A 23242-nucleotide genomic window follows, 5' to 3' on the forward strand; every position below is an offset into this window, starting at 1 on the left:
CCATCTATTTCTATAATAGTAGAATCCATTTCTTGTATATATTGGATACAGTAACTTCCCTAAAACGAATGGATTGAAACCAAATATGGTCATTTCATTATCGAATCCGATTCGTCATACTGTTTCAAAATGGAGGATGTTTGAAAATTTTAGAACTTCATAACTCCATTAATTTTGGGTCATATGATAAAAAGTAAAGTGATTTGCAATGTTGGTGTTAAAAACTTCGACAGTTGTTTAAAAAGTTTTAAGTAGTTTAGTTTTCAAGAGGCCGCACTTTGAGTTACCTCATGTTGTTGTGAATTTGATACATTGTTGTGGATGTGCTCAGTATCACCAAAAAATGTTAAAAGCAACTAGTTTTTCTTCCATGGTAACCATTAAAACAAAGACAAGTTATCGCTTATCAGTTGAAAATAACTTCATAATGTGCGTCACGAAAATTGAAGTGAAATCACACAATGCTCAGGTATCTCATTAGCTTTCAATTTTAATTGTATTTCAATATGCAGGTTCTGTTGGATTTGTATTTTTCTGGTATTTCAATATGCAGTTCTTATTAGTTTCATATCGTACCTCTTTCATTTAAATTGCTTTTTAAACAACTCTGCACCTGTTGAAAATGCTTAATAGACTTCTTTTGTTGTTCTTTACATTAAATATAAAAATAAAAAGTATGCGTATCAGAACAAAATTCAAAATAATATTTAAAAATATTTTCCAGTAATAGATTTTAATTATATTTATCTCTTCTGCTTATCTTCGTGACCCCATTACACCTTCTCACTACCTCCCAAGGGGTCGCGACTCTAGGTTGAGAAACCGTGTGCTAAACTATAAAAATATCATGTGAGTATGCACAGTTTATCCTAGTATATGCCCCATTACGTACCTGAAGATAGGGGCAACGGCTCCACCTGAGAAAATACTTAGTCTCTAATTGTCAGTGTTTTTCCCTAACAACAGTTCACTGAAACGCTAGTGAAAAGATAATATATCTCATTGTTTTTCCTGTCTCAAGTATGTGAAGTCTAGAAACATTTACAAATGTAAGAAAAAGATATAAATAAAACAGGGTTGAATTCAGGGGGTAGCCCGGGGGGAATCTCCCCCCCGAAGAAAATTCATTCCCCCCCGGAGAAACTCAAAAAATTTCAGTCACAAAATGTACAAATTACTTCATTCAATTATTTGCTTTCTTTCCGTGCACGTGCAGACGAAATCCGATCTCTCAATATACATATAAATGACGCAGACCCATTCTATATAAATATTAAACATGTAACATCTAAGATAAAATACTAAATAGTCAATAAAACGTGTATTTCTTAACGCTATGACCGAGTTTGGCAGAACATGAAATTGTTAACTATTGAAGAAAGGTTTGTATTTTAGTAGGTACTATACTCTCGCCCTATATTATATGTTAGTGGGTAGCACTAGCACAGATTGAAATAGGAAAGGAAAGATAGGGAATATCTTTCGATCATTCCATATGATTTCTGATATCAGCAGACTTCAGTTCTTGAAAATGTACAGTTCTTGCATTATTTGAAATAGAGCGCCTAAATCCTATTTCTCGCATCGGAAGTAACAGACGGAAATGTGTTTTACGATTGTTAAAGTAAACCCACCTTTCTTTAATTAAAAATAATTCAGTTAAAGGGTGAGATTCAGAGGGCGTCATTTAGAGGGATCAGGGAGGAACAGTTATCCCTCCTGGGTTAGAGATTTATATAGAATTTATCAATATGATAGTAGTATATAAGTGAAAGATTGTTCTTGAAGGTGATGAAGATCTTGCTCAGTGCCGTGCCATGAGGGAGGGGCAAGCGAGGCGACGGCCCCGGGAGCCGAAGTAAGAGGCGCAAAATTCGGGAGGGAAAAAGAAAAGAAAAGAAAAGAAGGAAAGAAAAACAGAGGAATGAAACACATGTATAAAATGAAAGGAAAAAAGTAATGAAAAGTGCTCAAAATCAAGGAAAAGCAGGGTTTACATTTTAAAATGTTCTCACCTTTCGCGGCTGGTCTGTCGACCTCACTCATATATACGGGGGTGCCGTCGTATACTCTCGCGCCAAGCGCTGATTTTCCACGACACGGCACTAATCTACTGAAGATTACGTAAACTAAACTATTGATGTGTATGCAGTGAAGAAACCAAGGCTAATATGCTTGATTTAGAATCAGAAGTGTGAGAAAGAATGATAACTTTTTGTTAAGATATCCCTATGTATGTTTGTTTTAGGACAAAAAATATTTGAGTTAATTTAAATCTTGTTAAAAACTTCTACATTAGTAACAAACAGTAACTACTGAATATAGGAAATAATAACAAAAATAGCTACTGTAAATAGCAGTTAAAATTTAGTATAAAGTATTTTTGCCAGTCTTTATTTAATGTTTTAGATAAAATTAAACAATTTTTTTTGTATTATAATCTCTCATTGAATATTTATCAGCAATTAGGCTCAATATTAGGTAAGATGTGGATGTGAATGGAATTGTTAAATATGCTGTTTTCTTGCAAAAATACAGAAAAACCACCCTCCCCCCCGAGGAGTTGACATTCCCCCCGGGTGAAAATGTCTGAATTCAACACTGAAATAAAAAACTTGAGAAAAAATGTTTACGTACCATGTAAAATCGTTTACATAAAGTCTCCCAAAATATAATTCACTCATTAGGAACTTTAAAACTGTTTCTTTAAGTTTCTCTATGCGTTAAGGTACTTTGATTTAAGAAAGAAAATGTGTATAAAACGTGGATTCCAATCGAAGAATAATTAAAAAAAGTTAAATGTTTTATATATTATATATTACTATTATTGTTATTATTTTAAACAATCCAACACTTGCATTCTTTTCTGCTTGAAAATCATATGTACACGCGTCAGTTAAAAAAATTAAAAATACATTAGGTAGTGATATGGTGTGTTTTATTACAATCCTTGCTTCTAAAAGTGCAAAAAATAATAGCTCTGATCAGAGTGACGACAGAAAAAACGAACCAACATCTAAAACCATGAGTTATTTCGCGTCACTTCTAGCTATTATTATGTTATGGAATGCGCTTTGCTCCGCTGCCTTACCTCAGGTACATCATTCTTATTACTAATCAATCATTTTAGTAAATTAATATATATATATATATATATATATATATATATATATATATATATATATATATATATATATATATATATATATATATATATATATATATATATATGACCATTTTGTGTACTGTTGCTACCTGGATTTTTATTTTTATTCCGTGCGTTTGTGTGTTAAAAGGAAACGGTTTTGAAGCAATATTTGTCGTAAAATATTTTCGGATTCCTTCGATTTCTCATTAAGTATTACGCTGCAGAATAGGTAAGAAATAACTAGAGATTGGTAAGGATTATTATTATTAAAAATGCTGCCAATTGGTAGATCCTGGGACTAATGAGGATTTTTTTTTTCAATTTTTAGATTTTGGCCTGGAAATGTTTCTTCCACTTTTGTCGATGTTCAGCTTCCTCTTTTAACTCCGAATATTTTCTTCTATTTTTCAAATCATCAATCAGCTGTGTTCTTCTTCTTCCTATTCCTCGCTTTCCTTCGATCTTTCTTTCTATGGCGGTATGAAGAAGACAATTTCTTCGCAAGATGTGTCCAATCCAATTGGCCTTTCTACGAAGGATGGTGGCTAGAAGTGTCCTCTTTTCTCTTATCCGTTTTAAAACATCTTCGTTTGTTACTCTTTCTGGCCATTTTATCTTCTCCATCTTCCTACAAGACCACATTTCGAAGCTCTCCAAATATTTCTTCTCTAACTTCCGTAATGTTCAAGTCTCTGAATCATAAACTTCAATATTCCTTATGTAGTACGCGACCAACTTCTTCTTTAGTCGAATATTAAGGCTGCTAGTTAAGAGCGATCTTTTCTTGTTGAATGCTTCTTTAGCTATGTCTATTCTTGACCTGATATCTTTGGTGCAGTAAGCGTTTCTAGTCAAAATACTTCCTGGATACTTGAAATGATCAACCTCTTCAAATTCTCTTAGCTCAATTCAGTGGCGTAGCACACTTTTGCGCCCCCCCCCCCGCAAAGTATAGAGAAGGGGCCCTAGTTGTAAAGCCGACAGAAGTAAGGTTGAATTTCTACTTCTTTAAATCTTTATTCATCGCAAGACTTCGGGGCCCCCCCGCACTGCGGGGGTTGCGGGAACAGCTGCTACGCCACTGGCTCAATTCTCCCTGTAAGCGTGAGTTTCCACGGGATATTCTCATTACTTTGATTTTTCGATGGTCCATTTTTGCCCTTCTGTTTCTATTTTTTGAATCCTTCTGTTTCGGTAAATGCCATTTAATAGTGTTTTTTTGATGCTTTAAACGATCTAATATAATTAATTTTAATACAGACTATTATGTGACACCATAGTGACATACTAGAAAGTTGACACACACTTTATGGATAATTAGTGAAGAAAACACAAAAGGATACAATATTGACTACACGGGCGTCAATCCCACCGGGGACAGCGGAGATGTGTCCTCCTCAATATTTTTGTAAAACGGAAATATTTCAAGTTTCTAGGTCAGTGGTTCTCAACCTAATTCCTATCACGATTCCCATTTTATCACATTCTCTTGCCAGCGACCCTCTCATAATTTCTGGTTTACAGTAAAGTTGTGCGGGATTTTTAATATACCTATTGCGGATATCTCATGATATCCATCCATTGCTATACTAGTAGAATCCATTCCCTGTATTTAGTGGATAGAGTAACTTCCCTAAAAGCGAATGGATTAAAACCAAATTTGGTCAGTTCATTCATATGACAAATATCGAATACAATCCATCATACTATTTCAGAATGAAGTCCGTTTCAAAATTTCAAAACTTATAAGTCCCTTGGGTCATATGATAACAGAAAAGTTATTTCTAATTTTGGATTTAAAAATCTTGGACAGCTGTTTAAAAACTTATTGAGTAAATCAAATGACTTGATAATGTGCGTTATGAAGATTGAACCAGACATTGCCGCGCTAGTACAGTCACACCATGCTCAGAAATCTCATTAGCTTTCAATTTTAATTGTATTTCAATATTGTAATGTCCCACATGATGTAGTGAATAAACAATTCTACACCAGTGTTTACAAACACAACCACGTGGTTTGACAAGGGGATTTCACACCAGATGGATCTACAATCACTTGCAGACGACGGGCTTCTGGCCCCTCCCACGGAGCAGCAGCGCCACCGCCACCTAAGGAACCCTATATATTGGCTGGACCACGGCAATTCAGTATCAGTTTTCTTGTGACCCTCCTACTGTTTGCAACGGAACATTAGTAGTAACCTAACCCGAAGCCTCTAGTCTGCTAAGGGACTACGCCTATCCCATCTCCTGGCTTAGCCTGCTACGGGGCTCTGTGCTGTCTGGGAATTCTAACCACAGCCGCTTAGCCTGCTAGGCTCTGTAGAGATCCTGTCTGCGACCTTACGGTCAAAGACCACCTATAATTAACCTTTGATATTAGAGAGATTAATTTGTACAGTATTTTGTGAAAATACTTTTATAGTGGAGAAGTTTTATAATAAAATTGGTAGTGAGAGATCGATTCCGGACGCTCTTTTTATTAATGCTCTACCTATAGCTATATGAGACACAGTTTTACAATATACAGGTTTTGTTGTATTTCTATTTTTCTGTTATTTCAGTATGCAATTCTCATTAGTTTCATATCGTATACCTCTTTCATTTAAATTGATTTTTAAACAACTCTGCACTTGTTGAAAATGTTTAATAGACCTATTTTTTGTTGTTCTTAACCGTATCTATAAAAATAAAAACATGTCTATCAGAACAGTATTCAAAATAATATTTAAAAATATTTTCCGGTATTACATTCCGATAATATTTATCTCTTCCGAATATCTTCGCAACCCCCCGGTTGAGAAACCCTGATTTAGGTCAACTATGACCTAAAAGAGGCCCAACCATATAGTAGTTGCTACGTTCACAAAACTATGTTAGACAAAGTGGATAATGAAAAAAGTAGTACAAAAGTTTGTGTCCAATTCTAAGAAAAGACAGGCAGTTTTTGGCCCTATGAAGGTAAAAGTGGACTAAACTGTAAAGTAAGAAGTCGTTTTTATGTAGATAGCGAACATCAATGCGAGTTCAGTTATCTATAAAAAAGAAATAATAAATAAAATTAAAATAAACTGTACATTGCTGACTGAGCTTCATCTACCTTACTTGTAGGTTGTAGGCCTAAAATCCGTTATCAAAACCAGGGGCGGATCCAGGACGGACTTCTGGGGGGGGGGGCAGTGGGTTGTAATACTGCTACTTAGAGCTACTTTTAAGAGCTCCAAACTCTGTTTTATTTACAAATAAAATAAGAATGTTTACTTTTCTGGGCGGGGGGGGGGGACGATTGCCCCGATCACCTCCTGGATCCGCCACTGATCAAAACTTTATTGTTTCTGAGTATTTACTTCACACTACCTTCTACCATTATTTTGTTTTTGACATACACTTGGTATCATTTAACTAAAATTGTAAAACAAAGTTGAATTTTCCGTTTGAATTAATAAACAAACTGTATAGTGTTTTTCTAAGTAACACATTCGCTCAAAAAAAAACCTAAAATATCAAAGGTAAAAATAAAACAAAAAATAAGTTTTTATTTATTTTTCTAGTAAAAAATGCTTTAATATACAATGAACGAACACTTTTTTTTAAAAAAAATTTTCCGGGGAACGACCCCTGAACTCCCCTGCTTTTCTGTTAGGTGTTCCATATACTCCAGTCCCCCCGGTAGTCTGTTCTCCCAAAGTTTATGTTCTGCCGATGCCAATGATTGCCTACACCAATAGATTTATTAATATCTCACAATTGCAAATACTTTAAAAATACTAACAATCATTTTAAGTATTTCCAATGAAAATTTCCACTATCTGCGGAAGACCTCCACATTTCTCAGAACTTCTCGTTTTAAATTGAGCATAACGTTTACGTAACGAAAGTATAACTTACAGAATTGAGTTTGACATGACCTGGTTTCTGAACACCATCCTAACTCGTTCCAAGCCAGAAGGTCCTGTATGAGCCTCCGTGAATTTCTAAATACCGGCGTACTCACAGTACTACATCCAGAAGAGGAAAGTCACCTTTGTCTATTTTGGAGACCATTCATCTACAGATCGGTCAAGGTTTTCACCTATTTCATTCCTATTTTCATGTTTTATTTGAGGCTTTCTGTATTTGTTTATACCTTCTGTATTCCTGGCTTTCCAAGAAACAAACTTTCCAGGGATACAAAAATATGCATTTATAGAAAAATGCAAATTTTATATACCCCAGCTTAAATTATAATACATTTCTGGTATTCTTTCACTAAATAAAATTTTCAATATTTTTATTTATGGAATATTTCTGGGTATCTTTTGAACCAAGTACAAGATACAATATTTTTATTTATGGAATATTTCTGGGTATCTTTTGAACCTAGTACAAAATACAGTATTTTTATTTATGGAATATTTCTAGGTATCTTTTGAACCAAGTACAAGATATAGTATTTTTAATTATTGAATATTTCTGGGTATCTTTTGAACCAAGTACAAGATACAGTATTTTTATTTATTGAATATTTCTGGGTATCTTTTGAACCAAGTACAAGATACAGTATTTTTATTTATTGAATATTTCTGGGTATCTTTTGAACCAAGTACAAGATACAGTATTTTTATTTATTGAATATTTCTGGGTATCATTTGAACCAAAAACAAGAATCAATATTTTTATTTATTGAATATCTCTGGGTATCTTTTGAGCTAAATACAAGATACAATATTTTTATTTATTGAATATTTCTGGGTATCTTTTGAACCAAGTACAAGATACAGTATTTTTATTTATTGAATATTTCTGGGTATCTTTTGAACCTAGTATAAGATACAGTATTTTTATTTATTAAATATTTCTGGGTATCTTTTGAGCTAAATACAAGATACAATATTTTTATTTATTGAATATTTCTGGGTATCTTCTGAACCAAGTACAAGATGCAGTATTTTTTATTTATTGAACATTTCTGGGTATCTTTTGAACCAAGTACAAGAATCAATATTTTTATTTATTGAATATTTCTGGGTATCTTTTGAGCTAAATACAAGATACAATATTTTTATTTACTGAATATTTCTGGGTATCTTTTGAACCAAGTACAAGATACAGTATTTGTACTTATTGAATATTTCTGGGTACCTTTTGAGCTAAGTACAAGATGCAATATTTTTGTTTATTGAATATTTCTGGGTATCTTTTGAACCAAGTACAAGATACAGTATTTTTTATTTATTGAGTATTTCTGGGTATCTTTTGAGCTAAGTACAAGATGCAGTACTTTTATTTATTGAATATTTCTGGGTATCTTTTGAGCTAAATACAAAATACAGTATTTTATTTATTGAATATTTCTGGGTATCTTTTGAGCTAACTACAAGATACAATATTTTTATTTATTGAATATTTCTGGGTATCTTTTGAACCAAGTACAAGATACAGTATTTTTATATATGGAATATTTCTGAGTATCTTTTGTAGTAAGTACAAGATACAATATTTTTATTTATTGAATATTTCTGGGCACTTTTTGAACCAAGTACAAGAATCAATATTTTTATTTATTGAATATTTCTGGGTATCTTTTGAGCCAAGTACAAGATACAGTATTTTTATTTATGGAATATTTCTGGGTATCTTTGGAACTAAGTACAAGAATCAATATTTTTATTTATTGAATATTTCTGGGTATGTTTTGAGCTAAGTACAAGATACTGTGTTTTTATTTATGGAATATTTTTATGTATCTTTTGAGCTAAGTACAAGATACAGTATTTTTATTTATGGAATATTTCTGGTATCGTTTACTAAACTGCTTTTATTTTTGGAAAACTTCTGGCATCTGATTACTAGATACAAGATACAGCATTTTTATTTTACAATAATTCTGATTATAATATTTTTATTTTTATTTTTACAATAATTTACAATAATTTATCCCTCAAAAATGCATTGATCAACAAAAGCAGGCAGGAGTTGTCATTGCAACAAACAATGTGTGTCAGACTGAAACACATGCATACAGAGGGTATACTCTTTCATAATACCAATCCTTTGCTTCCTTTCCTCAACATATATTACCGCTTTACCTAATTTTTGACTGAAACTCAGTATTGTAAATTTTACTCTTACAATAATACAATAATTCTGGTATCTTTTTTACTAAATACAAGATACACTACTTTTTCGAATTCAAGATTTTTCGAATACTTCCCGCATCTGTTTACTAATACAGGATACAGTATTTTTATTTTTACAATAATTCTGGTATGCTTTAACTGAATACAAGAAAGTGTTTTTATTTGTAGTATATAATTTGTTGTTGTTTTACTAGGTACAAGAAACATTTTTTCTTGGAATACTTCTTTTTACTAAATACAAGACACAATATATTATGGGGATATGTTTGATATCTTGTGATGTCTTCTTACTGAGTGCAAGATATGTCTATAGTTGTATAATTAGAATATTTCTGTTCGAAAAAAAAAAAAGATAATGCACCATAACTTCTACACACACGACTGACATGAGATATGATTACTTGTCATTAAATGAATGGCGTAAGTTTCAGAGAGAGAGGTCACACACGTTTCTTTTTAAATATTACGTATACTCATGTGGTAATTGAATGCAATATACAGGATTAGCATAAATGATTTATTCGTTTTGAAAAGGCTATATTTTCAAAAGTATTACATGTACACACATAAAAGATGTATGAAAAGAACCAGAAACTCACCAAGTTTGTACTATGTGGCAGGACGACTCCATTATCTTTTCGATCTGGTGTGTCAGTGTGGCAGTACGAGGTTAGGACCTGTCGAAAATGGAGAGAAAGCAAGATAAAAAGTTTTTGTGTGCTTGAATATGCCAGATGTTCGTCTGTTATAGCTGTGCAACGCCCTATAAAAGAGAGTACGCAAAGAACAGCCATGTAAACAAAGCATTTTGTGGTGGTATCGACAATTCAAGGGCACTGGTTGCTTGTGTAAAAGGAAAAACACCTGGCCTCCTAGATCTCCTGATTTAACGCCGTGGACTTCTTCCTGTGGGGTACGTTAATGACGTTGTTTACGTACCCCTATTACCATAATCCTTAGTCAAACTCAAAGAACGCATCAGTGCTCTAGTGGAGACAATTGACAGGACTATGCTACAAAATGTATGGAATAAGCTCGAGTATCGTCTTTACATGTGTATGTCACCAAAGGGACATACAGGGTGCTCCAAAACAATACCGACAACGTTTGGGAGGTGATTCCTGACATCAAGATAAGACTAAAAGTATGGACCAACCTAGGTGCACAAATGCCTCCATTTAGAGTTACAGGCTGCCGAAATCATGAAAAATTGAACTTTAAAGGTCCATAGCTCCAAAACTATGAAACCTATCGTAATCGGGTCAAGACCTCACTTAGGAACTAGTATGTGCACTATTCAAATATCCATGTCTCAGAATCCTTCGGTACTTTCACAAAATTTTTATAGAGGTAGTTGGTGAGTACTTTAAATTTTATGCCCGTAGGCAAACTTCCTCTATGAAAACTGTTGCATGAGTATCTTACGATTCTAAAACATTGATTTTGGATAGGGCATATACTTGTTCCTAAGTGAGGTCTTGACCCGACTGCGATAGGTTCCATAGTTTTTTGAGCTATGGGGCTTTAAAGTTTATTTTTTCATCTTTTCAGCAGCCTATGACTCCGAAATGACGGATTTCTGCATCCAAGTTGGTCCAATCTTGGTGTTAGGAATCACATCCCAAATGTTGTCGGTGTTGTTTTGAAACCACCTGTATATTAAGCATTTGTATAGGGTATATAAACTTGGTGAGTTTGGGGTTCTCTTCATACAGCTTTCATATGTGTACATGTAATACTTTTGAAAATATAGCCTTTTCAAAATGAGTGGATCATTTATACCAGCCCTATACACAAGCTAAACTCCACATACTATACTCAGTGTTAGAATTCGTAGGCCAGTCGGTGAGGGGAAACGTCGCAATATGAAGAAACAAAAATATCGCATGAGGATACGTTTACATAAGCGTACACTTCATACATTTAAGTGTACGTTATCCTGTTGCAGAAGTTCTTTAATTTACATACTGTATGTAAATACTACAAGGAAATGTAACACAATGTCATGCAACATTACTAATACTAAATACAAAAATGTCTATAGAGCTTGTTGAAATTTTATTGAAAAACCAAATGACATTTGTTAATTGAAGCGTCCCACCAAATAACGCTGTGTGGCATATGGTAGAATGTGTTGAGTTAACCAGTGGGTGAGATTAAATTTATATGGAAATTGAACCACCCGATCGTGACGTAATGTCACGTGGTGTTAGCCCACTTTGCACATACAACTTTATTGATAAAAAAAAGTGATTTACTAACGTTACGAAACAGCTGAGCAAGCGTCAGAGAGCGAAAGGGGGTTAAATGCCTCACAAGGCTCGTTCCACCTTTGCCCCATTATAATACCACGTGACATTACGTCATGATCGGATGTGCAACTTCAATGTAAATCTAACCTCATCCGGTTAATCCAGTGGAACCAAGTGCTGTACGGAATATGATTGATATACACTGAAAGACTCGTTACTCCGTTGTCCAAGTGATGGCGCCGGTGTTGCTGGGAAATTTACCTCTGTGCAAAACAATGTCGTAGTTTAGGAATACACTACGGGGTGAGGCATGACTCGATTAACACCCCTGTAGCACATGAACGGCTTGGCGTTCGCACTTGGTTCAAAGTAAACGTTGTTCGGGTGGGTAATGGAATATATTGCACTACACGGTTGTCATGGCGGCCATCTTGGATCCAACTTTGTATTTTTAAATCAGAAAGGGGTATGTGGAGTATCATTTCACACAAGCTTGATCTCAGGAAAACAGTGGTGCACTTCCATTTTCACCTACCATTAGTGGGTAAGAAGTTATTGCGTCACAAAGGGTGAAAATTTGGCATTACAGCATGATTTTCTCTGTTGTTTCAGATGATGTAAGATGTCGCTAAGAATGTGAAAACGAATCGAGATCGTGCAGAAGAGTGGTAGACGATCTGCCAGGGTGATTGCGACTGAGTTTAGTGCATCTCACTCAGAGAGGGAGAACATCGTACACATTGCAATCTTCAAGTTGTTGAAGAAGTTCCATGAGACGTGCTCGGTGCAGGACAACGATTTATCTGAATCCCCACGGACCGCTACTGCCGTCGACAAAGCGACATAAGTGTTGGTTGCTGTTATGAAAAGCTCAAAAAGCAGTTCTCGTCGTGTGGCATCCATAACAGGAATCAGTCAACTATCAGTGCTACGCGTGCTGCATGTGAACAACTGGCACCCATACAAGCTTCGACTCCAGCAGCGGTTAACAGAGGATGATCCAGACAGGTGAGTGCAGTTTACAAAATGAGCCACAGAAGGGTGTGAGGAGGATCCCATTTTCCCAGAACGTATTTTTTAGTGATGAGGCATTATTTTTCGTCCACAGAGAGGTAACCAGATTGGCGCTAAGACAGCAAAGAGGTGGATTGGGAAAAGGTGATGGTGTGGTGTGGAATCTAGGGAGATGCGTATTATTGGACTTTACTACTTTATCCAAGGCACCCTGACTGCTGAGAAATATCGTGATCTCCTCAAGGATGACGTGTTCTCTACTCTCTTCAATGAGGACAGTGATTTCCCATCCTTTTTCCAGCTAGACGGGGCTGAATTTCACTATGCGTTATGTTCACGCCAATGGCTCGATAAACAAATTTCCGGACATTGGATAGGGCGATGGGGACCGATAGAGTGGTCAGTATGTTCCCCAGATCTTACGCTGCTAAACTTCTTCCTCTGGGGTCATCTGAAGAGCCTGGCTTATCATAAATCCATCCGTGATATCCAGCATCTGATGCAGCGAATTCTGCAATGTTGTGAAACCGTCGACCCGGACATGCTGTTGCGAGTCGATGCGGATTGTCAGAGGCGCCTTGTAGTGTTGCTTGCTCGGGAAGGACAGCACATAGAGCACATGCTGTAATGCCAAATGTTCATCCTTTGTGACGCAATAACTTCTTTATTAATAACGGTAGGTGAGAACAAACTGCATCACTGTTTCCCTGAAATTGAGGTCGTGTCAAATAATACCTCATTATTCCTATTTCCATTTAAAAGTCCAAAGTTGAATCCAAGATGGCCACCAGGGCAACTATGTTGTGCAATATGGTCCATTATCCACCCGAACAACATATACCATGTACCAAGTGTGAATACTAAGCCGTTCATGTGCTACAGGAGTGTTAACCGATTTATACTTCACCCTGTACAGTTTTTCCCCGTTTCTCTCGAGTTCACTGTAATGTGTCACATGACATATATATATATATATATGTAGTCAATATAGTCAATTGTGCTTAATTTTAAATTTGTTTTCAACATTAATATTGGAGTGCAAATATATCATCTGCCTGTTTGTTAATACTATATGTAATTATAAAGCTGATATTGTAGGTGATGGTATAGGAAATCGGATGATCTATTTGAGGTGAATTTAGGTATGAATCCGGAAAATACAGCATAATAAGTTATACATTAGGGTGAAACAAAAAGATTCGAATGTTTAAATCTTATTTCTAATAGTGTGGAAAGGTTACATTTTGATGGGAAAAGAGAAAACTAAATTTTTAGGGTAACCAGAGCATGCTTTGAGATGCTCCAAGTACGATAATGTTTCATAAATTTAAAATTTAGTGTACTATTTCAGCCCCTTTTCCTCTTTTATTTGCACTATAAAAACGTTTATTGCTCATGTTACATCTATTTACTGATGAAACAAAGTTCTGGGGTGGGGGAGGTGAAGCCATTTAAATTTATCATGAAATTTAAGAGAAATTAAATCATCCTAAAATGAGCAAAAATAATTTTTAAAACGAAAAATTACTGTATTGGAAGGTAGAATGGTTACTTCTTATTCTTCCTCCTTTCCTCAAAAAGTTTGTTTTTTCACTAATAAGAAATAGCAAGTAAAATTAATGTTTTTGTAGTGCAAATAAAAGAATGTGTATTGTCCTTGCCGCACCTGAAAGCATACTTCAATTACCCTAAATTTTTCTTTCTTTTTTCTTTTCTTTTCTTTTCTTTTCTTTTCTTTTCTTTTCTTTTCTTTTTTTTGCATCAAAAGGTAACTTATCGCGTTAGTAGAAATAAAATTTAAAAATTAAAGGTTTTTTTTCGTTTCGCCCTATTAAACATAGGGTCATTTAGGAAGATGTCGACACTTTTAACGTATGGCAAAGCTAGTGATCATACACACACGCAAGAAGAAACATTCGATACGTGGAAGGTTAGTGTTGGTTCTCAGTGACAAGTTGCATATGGAGAGAAATGAATTTTGTCTGTTGTAAAGGAAGCAGAAGCCTGTAAAATAGATAAATAAAGCTTTATTTAAGAAAAAAACATATCCATGTTATGTTTCAGTAAGTCAAAAATAAGGTATAGAGGTAATATATGTTAAGGAAAGGAGGCAAAGGATTGGTATTATACCCTCTCTATGCATGTGTTTCAGTCTGACATACATTGCTTGTTACAGTGACAACACGTGCCAGCTTTTGTTGATCAATCCGTTTAGGGGATAAATCGACAGTGATTGTAGAGAGATTTCGACATATAGTTCCTTTGTTATAAGGAAAGTCATCAGACAAAAGGACTACCGTCTGGTTCATCTTATTGAATACATCATAGGTTTAGGTTACATATCAAACATGCTTTCTCAGCTTCTGGGTCATTTGGTCCGGTATAAACATAATGGTAAAGAAAATACCTTTGTTTTTAGATCAGCATAGTACATGTGTTAAAGGTAGTACCTGCACGAAGTAAGTTCCATTTTTGAAGTGAATGAACTAAAGTAAAGCATAATGTTATCCTCTTAATGGTGGCAAAATATGAACACAAATGGACCTCTTATGACCATCTCTTATAATAATTATTTGCAGCTGGCCGATGGTTTCTCTAACAGTCAAATTTGATAGTAGTTTCCTGTCCTAGTGCTCAACTAATGTACTTGATGCACCCCGAAAGTGTTTTTTTTCTTTTTGTGACATTGTACAACTTTGTTACGTCATTTCTTTCAACATCGATGAATGAAAGACCTATTTATTAGCTATTCATTTACGAGTGCAAGTCAAAAATAATCGACACTTTTCATTCTACAGTTTATTTGCATAAAGCTAGGGTTATACTATGCACATCATCTTTCTACGTAATCTCTCTCCTTATCAATGCACTTGGCCCAACGGTCAACGAGCTTACGTATTCCTTCAAAATAAAAGGTTTTCGGTTGGTCATGAAGCCACTATTGCACGTTTAAATCTGAGGCAAATCGGCGACCACGCAACGCATCCTTGAGTGGCCCAAACAAGTGAAAGTCAGATGGAGTTAGGTGTGGACTGTAGGGAAAGTGTTCCAATAACTCAAATTTCAGCTTGTTGATGGTTTCAATAGTGTGATGAGCCGTGTGTGGCCGTGCATTGCCATGGAACAACAAAACTTTCTTCGACAACAAACCTCGGCGTTTGTTGCGAATTGCTGACTTCAGATTCTTTTCCAACATTTCACTATAACTCGCACTGTTGATCGTCTTTCCCTTTTCCATGAACTCTGCCATTATGAGCCCCTGTGATTCCCAAAACACAGTTAACATAACCTTTCCTGCGGATGGCTCAGTCTTGGATTTTTTCTTCGTCGGAGATCCAGGGTGTTTCCATTCCATACTCTGGCACTTTGATTCTGGCTCATAGTGATGAACCCATGTTTCATCGCCGGTGACTATTCTGCTTAAAAATGCATCACCTTCGTTGTTGAGGCGAGTGAGTAAGCGTTGACAGACCCTAATACGAGTGAGCTTGTGTTCTGCAGTAAGCTTTCTTGGTACCCACATTGCACAGACTTTATGAAAAGCGAGCTCCTCGTGGATGATTTGATGGGCAGAGCCATGACTGATGTTCAAAGCAGATGCTACTTCATCGATAGTGATTAGCCAGAGCCATGTCTCGAGCTTGCTGAATGTTGTCATCTGTAGTGGAGGTTGATGGCCGTCCTGCTCCCTCTTCATGCGTTACACTTGTTCGACCACTTTTAAACTTCTCGAGCCACAAAAACACAGTTTTACGTGATAACGCACTTCTCCCATATTGCGATGATAGTCTACGATGAATGTCTGACCCTTCGACACCCTCCGACCAGAGGAATCGGATCACTGCTCGTTGTTCCTCTTTGGTGCAAACTTCTAATGGAGCAGCCATGGTATATCTGCAACAGAAGGAAGAAAAATGGAGGAATTAAGATCACACTTTCACAGCATTACTACAACAGTATAACAATAAAATAAGCGAGGACAGAAGACAAAGTGGGCAATGTAAGAAAAGTTATGACAAAAGTATAGATAAGTTTTGACTCGCTCTCGTACACTATGACCTAACGCTTCTGCCGTCACTGTCAGAATATGTATTCCTGCTCTATCAGTGCTTTTGTATCTTTAAAGGGAATAACAAGTTTTGAGCAATACTGTACAATTAGTTTTTATCTTTTACTTATCTGGGAAGTTATAGACACTCATACGTAGACTTATACATTTTAAACAGTATCATGTATGCCTACCAAGTGGGTAGCGTCATTTAGACAGGTTGAGCGTGGTCTCAAACCCTGTTCCTGCCAGGTATCCTGACTTAGGTTAACTCTATTTTCCTCAGTACCAACCAGGCGAATTCCGGGACAGTACCTTCTGCAGAACCAGTGCCACTGTCTTTCCATTTTCTTTGCGTCCCCTATCCTCAGACAGGCCTATCTAGAGATTCAAATAAATTCAAATTCAAATCTAACATCAAAGCATATTAATATAATTTCCAATGTTACGATATTTAGGGCTAATACAAAATTCAATATTGCATTCATATATTTACACTAAAAAAATGAAATGAAATCTTTAAGTTTAACGTCCCACGCTTATGCCGGTTAGGCTAAAGGAGACGGTGATAATGAGAAATGAATGAAATGGTGGAATGAAGAAACGGGAGGAAACGGGAGAACCCAGAGAAAACCCACGAGCACGTTTGTCCACCACAAAGTCCACACGCCTCGAGCTGGGATCGAACCAGAGACCCCAAGCACCGGCGGTAAAAGCTCTACCACTGAGCCACCGCGCCTCCATTTACACTAAAAAGTTTCTTCCTTTCACAGATAATAATTCTCACAAGATTAAAAGTATGTCTTGAAAATAATGTCAGATTTATGTTTGTGATGTCGTAAAATGATATGTCAGAAGACTCTCTTCAGATTTGAATTTTGGGCCTGAATCCGGAATGGCGAATTTAAATATGGCTATAATGGTGCTACACAAAATGTGGTACGGTTCTACCTCTAGTAGCTCTATCCGAGATATAATACCATCCTCTTCAGCCGCTCCAGACTTTTGACATATACCGTAAAAATATTCATTCAAACTTTAGGTCTTTTGAGGCTCGTGGTTTACTTTGGTTTGATGTGGAACCTTTTGAAGGTACATCCAAAGAAAATGGAAAATCAAGAGTTAATATCTATTGAATTTTTTCTAGTTTTTGATTGTTTTCTAATATGTTTCCTGTCTTCAGTTATAAGTTCATATCTTATTTCTATTATTTTTTTTAAATATTAGAGTAGCAAAATATACACGTGTATTAATTAGGGGCGGCCGAAAGAAATGCAAAATGTGTTTTCAGGTCGTAATACCGTGGAAAACTTGTGAATTGGGGAGACTAAAAAGGCACGATAAAAACAAAAATGAAATCGGTTTATATCCTTCGAGCGCGCATGTGCTGTAAAGTTAACCATAACATGGAAAAATCTACATTTTACGATAATTTTTAACATATTTAAGTTTGCCTCTTCCCAAATGTAATAATGCAAATCCTTATACATTGGAACCACAAAAATAATATTTAAATATTATTTAAATCCATCAACATTTTCCAATTGCTCATTGCCGTCAAAGCTAATGACATTCTCAAACAAAATTTACAAATAAAGGTAGATAACACTTCAAGAGCGAAAAATTACTAACAACTAACATTTTTTTTTTTTTGTTTTGTGGTTTTCTTTATTGAATACAGGTTTAGATGTTTAAACAAATTATTTTAGATCATTAGTAATATTTATAAACTTATCTTTTATTGACAGAACTTAGTTTTGTCAATGCCAATAAAATATCTTTTTATAAATGTTACTAATGGTCTAAAATAATTTGCTTCTAACACTTAAACTTGAATTCAATAAAGAAAAAAAATTGGATGGATTACCTATTTATTACCAATTCGTCTACATTGTGACTTAATGGTTGTACATTCACTATCAGAATATGTATTCCAACTCTGTCAATGACTTTATATCTATCAAGAGAGAGCAAGTCATTGAATAATAAAATTAATTTTTTTTTGTTTTTTGTGTACCAAGATCCTTCTTCTGTCACAGTTTTGACTGAGGTTTACCCTGTTTTCCTCAATACCACTTGCCTCTAGGATAGAATCTTTTATAAATTCAGCATCACTGCCTTTCCATTTCCTATCCCCTATACCAGTCTGAGCCTTAGAAGTTTAAAGACGAAAGAAAATTGAAATTCAAATTCACTATATAAATATATCAATACAATTTACATTGTTATGATATATAGAGCTAATACAAAATATAATATTCATATCTTTATACTTAAGGCTTTCTGTCTTTGACAGATAATTGTTCTTACAGGATTAAAGGTATCTTGAAAATAATATTAGATTTATATTTGTGGTGAAAAGCTCTTCCGAAACTATATTTCCCATCACTCTCTTTCAATTTGAAAGTTTGAATCTGAAGCCAAGACGGCGAATTTTAAAATGGCCGCCATGGCGGGGTTACACAAAATGAGGTAAGGTTCTACCTCCAGTACCAGAGTTGGCGTGGGTCAATGAAAACTTGACCCACGACCCACTGACCCACCACTCACCGTGACCCACGACCCACTGACCCACCACCCACCATGACCCACTCTGACCCACGACCCACCGTGACCCACTCTGACCCACCATCCACCATGACCCACTCTGACCCACCACCCACCATGAATCACTCTCATCCACTTTGACCTACTCTCACCAAAATCCATCGTCATCAACTCTGAACACGATCCACGGCCTCTTCTGAACTGACTAAAGAGTTTACACTTGTAATAAAACAAGAGTGTGAAATTGTCACTAATCCGAGTTTGAATTTCTAGTCAATCGCTCAAGCACCACTCTGTTACAATAACGGTGGATCTGACCTTTATGATATAAAATGGTAAAGTGTTTGTCAGTGAGGAACTTGAAACAGTTCGAGGTGGGGGGAAATTAGTGTGTCCCTAAAATATACTTGTACTAAGAGAGTATTCTTGCAAGTGATAATTTCTGAACGCATTCCACAAGAAACTTCTATTCGCAGGAAAATACCCATGTACAATATGGAAAAGGTTATGGTTTCTCAGTTCACAGTATTTTTCTCACAAAAGACTTGAAAAATCAATTGTTCATAGGGTATAAAGGTGCTCGGGTACCCTATGTGAGAGCATCTCCATAAAGTATGCTCATAATTGTAATTTGTGTAATCACTAAAACACCACGTTAAATTTAAGTTACAAATATGCATAATTACAATTATTGTGAATATTTATTCAAAAGTAGTTTACCTAAAGCAAAGAAGAGAGTTACTAAAAAGTAGGTACAAAGTTGAATAACACAAATAAGCCATTAGTAATACAAGTATACATTTTCCGTAACTCGTAATTTTCCACCTTAAAACAAATCTGAAATCGGATTTATTTCCTGTTGGTAACTTTTTGGCGGTAAATCATCAGCAGTGGAATGATGCCCATACTTCAGCCAAGAAATAACTAGCTTGTCTACTTTGAGCTTGTCTAGCGGTGGGCCATTAACATTGATGAGCAACAAGTTAGACAATGTTTGAGCACTTAATCTATTTCTAATATCAGTCAACTGTAAATTCATAAGGGGAAATCCCCGTTCGCACTCTGTCGTGGAAATTGATAATACTTCTACCCGATTCCTGCAGCTTCTCATCGACAATCTACTTGTTAGACTTAAGTCTGATAACGATTTTTCTCGGTCAGTTTTGAAATACTCAGCAAGAAGTATCATCTCTCTATCACCATACAATATCTTTTCCATATCGACCATGTCAGTTGGCAATGTCGACCCATGTAGAACAGAAACTTCATCTACCACGCTTTTGATAGGGAATCTTGTGAATAAATTATCAATTAAAGCCTGATAAACTGATGATTTCTTATTTGTTTATAAATTTAATTTTTGTAATTACACATGAAGGTTTGATACCGTTACCAAGTTCCCTCCCCCGTCTAGAAAGCGAAAGCGAACGAGGTTTCTGGAAAGTATTCAGAGGTAAATGGGAATTTCCCTCCTTCTTCAACTTCAATTACCACACTGCTGTTTGGCATGTGCCAAATTACGATGAATTGCAATTAAATTATCATAGTATAATTATTTCCTTGTTGAATTATCAATACTTTTCAGTGGAAAAAGGATGAAATTTCAATGTTCCAAATCAAAGTATGTAGACCAACGTAAAGGGAGAAAAAGTGTAAAATTTTCCATACAATTATGCGTACAATCCAAACTTCAAATTTCCGTGTAATTAAGCTTACAGTACAAAATTTATGCCTATTTTTCTCACAACTTTATGGGTTGATTGCCCTGTGCTGTGAGCCCTCCATATAATAAACATAAGCTTCAGCAATTATTATAGCAGAATGCAATGGATATATGAAGCCAAGCACTGTATTTTTTGTTTCTGATTTTTTTTTCTGAAATAACATCGATCGTTTTCGATCATTTTTACAAACCAACTCACTAACAATTTTCAATACATAGAAAGTGCTCCCCCCCACATAAAGGAGAATTTAAAAAAATGCTAGGACACATTCTGTTTATTTTCAATAAAGAGTTAATGCCCTGAATTTCAGCTCCGTAAGTTTAACGGCTTGCGAGATACTAAGTGTTTTCGCAAAAATTCGGATCCTCACTACCTCCTTAGGATATTATGCATTATAATAAAAGCAATATAACATCCCAATTTGGATTAAGGCCAACTATATACCAAAAGTAATTTCATTTGACTTTGCAATTTGACCGTGATGATCAGGCACACATAGATACATTCATTTTTTTTATATAATAATTTATATATTACAGTGATTCAAAAATGTATTTTTTCCAGTAGTTAGCTCTAAAAGCCCACAGGTCTCGAAAGCCAAGTAGTAGTAGAAGTCCTATTGCTATTATTACTATTAAATATATCAATATCCAAAAGTGCCCGAAGTTCTTTTTTCACTTGGTTAGATATACTCACCTCAGGTATTAAGTAGACAGAAACAAGTGGAAAAGAAAGGGAAATGACGGTCTTGAAAGTAAAACGGAGACAAATTTACCAGTCTTCAGAAGATACTCTCTACAATGCAGTGAGCAGAAAGGGTCGGTAGATCATACTGAGTCGGTGGGTCACAGTGGGTCACGGTGGGTGGTGGGTCGCAGTGGGTCATGGTGGGTGGTGGGTCGCAGTGGGTCACGGTGGGTGGTGGGTCACAGTGGGTCATGGTGGGTGGTGGGTCACGGTGGGTGGTGGGTCACAGTGGGTCACATGCTGTTGACCCACGACCCACTGACCCACCCAGAAAACTTGACCCACTTGACCCACTTGACCCACTGACCCACCGACCCACTGACCCACTCCATCTTTGTCCAGTACCTCTATGCAAGTAATGGGACGAAAAGATCAATGGAGTGCTCTAATTTAGTCCACAATCGCAAATTGTACGCTAGGCAGAACCATAGGGATAAGAAGGTTCCATACTCAGAAAATTTGAACATTGACTCTCATGAAAATACAGTTCTAGTTAAGCTATAAGCTATAAGAAAATCAAAGATAGTAACCAGAGCCTAGAGTTAAATGGTATTCACCAGGTTGTGATGATAGGAGAACAATAGAAAGAAGTGCAGAGGTCTTAAACGCTTGAATGGACATGGGTTTAGAAGTAAATGCAGAGGAAACTAAATACATGGAAGTTCGTTGTGATTGTAATATGGCAAATTATATATGCGTTAAAATATCAAATAATAATTTTTGATAAAGTGATTACTTCCAATAACTCAGATTAATATTAACAGACGAGAACCATATTCACGAAGAAATTAAATATCGACTAAAAGCAGGGAATTCGTGTTATTATACCGTTCAAAATCTCTTGTCGTCGCGAACTCTGTCGAGGAATTTGAAGCTTAAAATATATAAAACGATAATCATGCCTGTTGTTCTGTATGGCTGCGAAACAATTGTCGCTTATTCTAAGGGAAGAACGTAATTTTGGCGTAACTTTAGTTAGGGTCTGCTAGAATTCTAGTCGTCATCGTCCCTCAACCAATTTTAGGATGCCAGAGACGCCCATAATTTTGGTTTACCTTGAGATTAATTTTATCTAAAAAGCAACCCTTTTGTGTTATTGCATTTATGACATTTGTATTTATGACTTTATAAAGAAACTAGCCTTTGCCTTGCTGCGGGCTTCGCCCCATGACCAGCCTTTACTTAGCCTACGGCCTCGAACCTCTAAACCCACAATTTCACCGAATTTCAAGTTTGTTTTTCTATTTTAACCATCTAAAAGATAAGATTTTGTATTCCAAGAAAACACCCATTAAAAATAACATGGGAATTTGTTCATTCCCAATTTAGACCCCTTAAAAACTAAAAATATTCACTTTTAGCAATTTTCCTGTGTGTTAGTTTCAGAAAGCTACAATCATGTTAAAATTTATCATTCTAACAGTAGTAGTGGTCCCCGTATATCTCGCCGAGTCAGCAAAAATTTTTGTGACGTCATAGGTCAAAGGTCAATGACCTTGGCCCGGGGTCAATGACCTAGGGGTACCTAGGACCACCCCCTCTAAATTTTGGCAGGGGTACCTTGGCCCACCCCCTAAATTTTGGCAGGGGTACATAGGACCACCCCGCTTAAATTTCGGAAATTGCCAAATCTAAAAATTT

The 23242-nt window shown here is 35.7% G+C and overlaps 1 long non-coding RNA gene across 2 annotated transcripts in view; it reads left to right on the forward strand.

Annotated features, from left to right (window-relative positions):
• Positions 1-379: 379 nt before the first annotated feature.
• The window catches only part of LOC145683575 (uncharacterized), a 37201-nt gene continuing 14338 nt past the window's right edge, over positions 380-23242 (forward strand). Inside the window, exons 1-2 of one of the 2 annotated variants that reach the window (XR_014131152.1) lie at positions 380-469; positions 12134-14494. This is a non-coding gene — a long non-coding RNA (uncharacterized LOC145683575). Of the gene's footprint in view, positions 470-12133; positions 14495-23242 lie in introns of those variants that run through there. The other variant, XR_014131151.1, reaches the window with a different exon arrangement.

The sequence above is a fragment of the Thermobia domestica genome, chromosome 4 (genome assembly GCF_964235325.1).
Source record: "Thermobia domestica chromosome 4, izTheDome1.hap1.1, whole genome shotgun sequence".
In the NCBI taxonomy this organism is placed as follows: Eukaryota; Metazoa; Arthropoda; class Insecta; order Zygentoma; family Lepismatidae; genus Thermobia; species Thermobia domestica.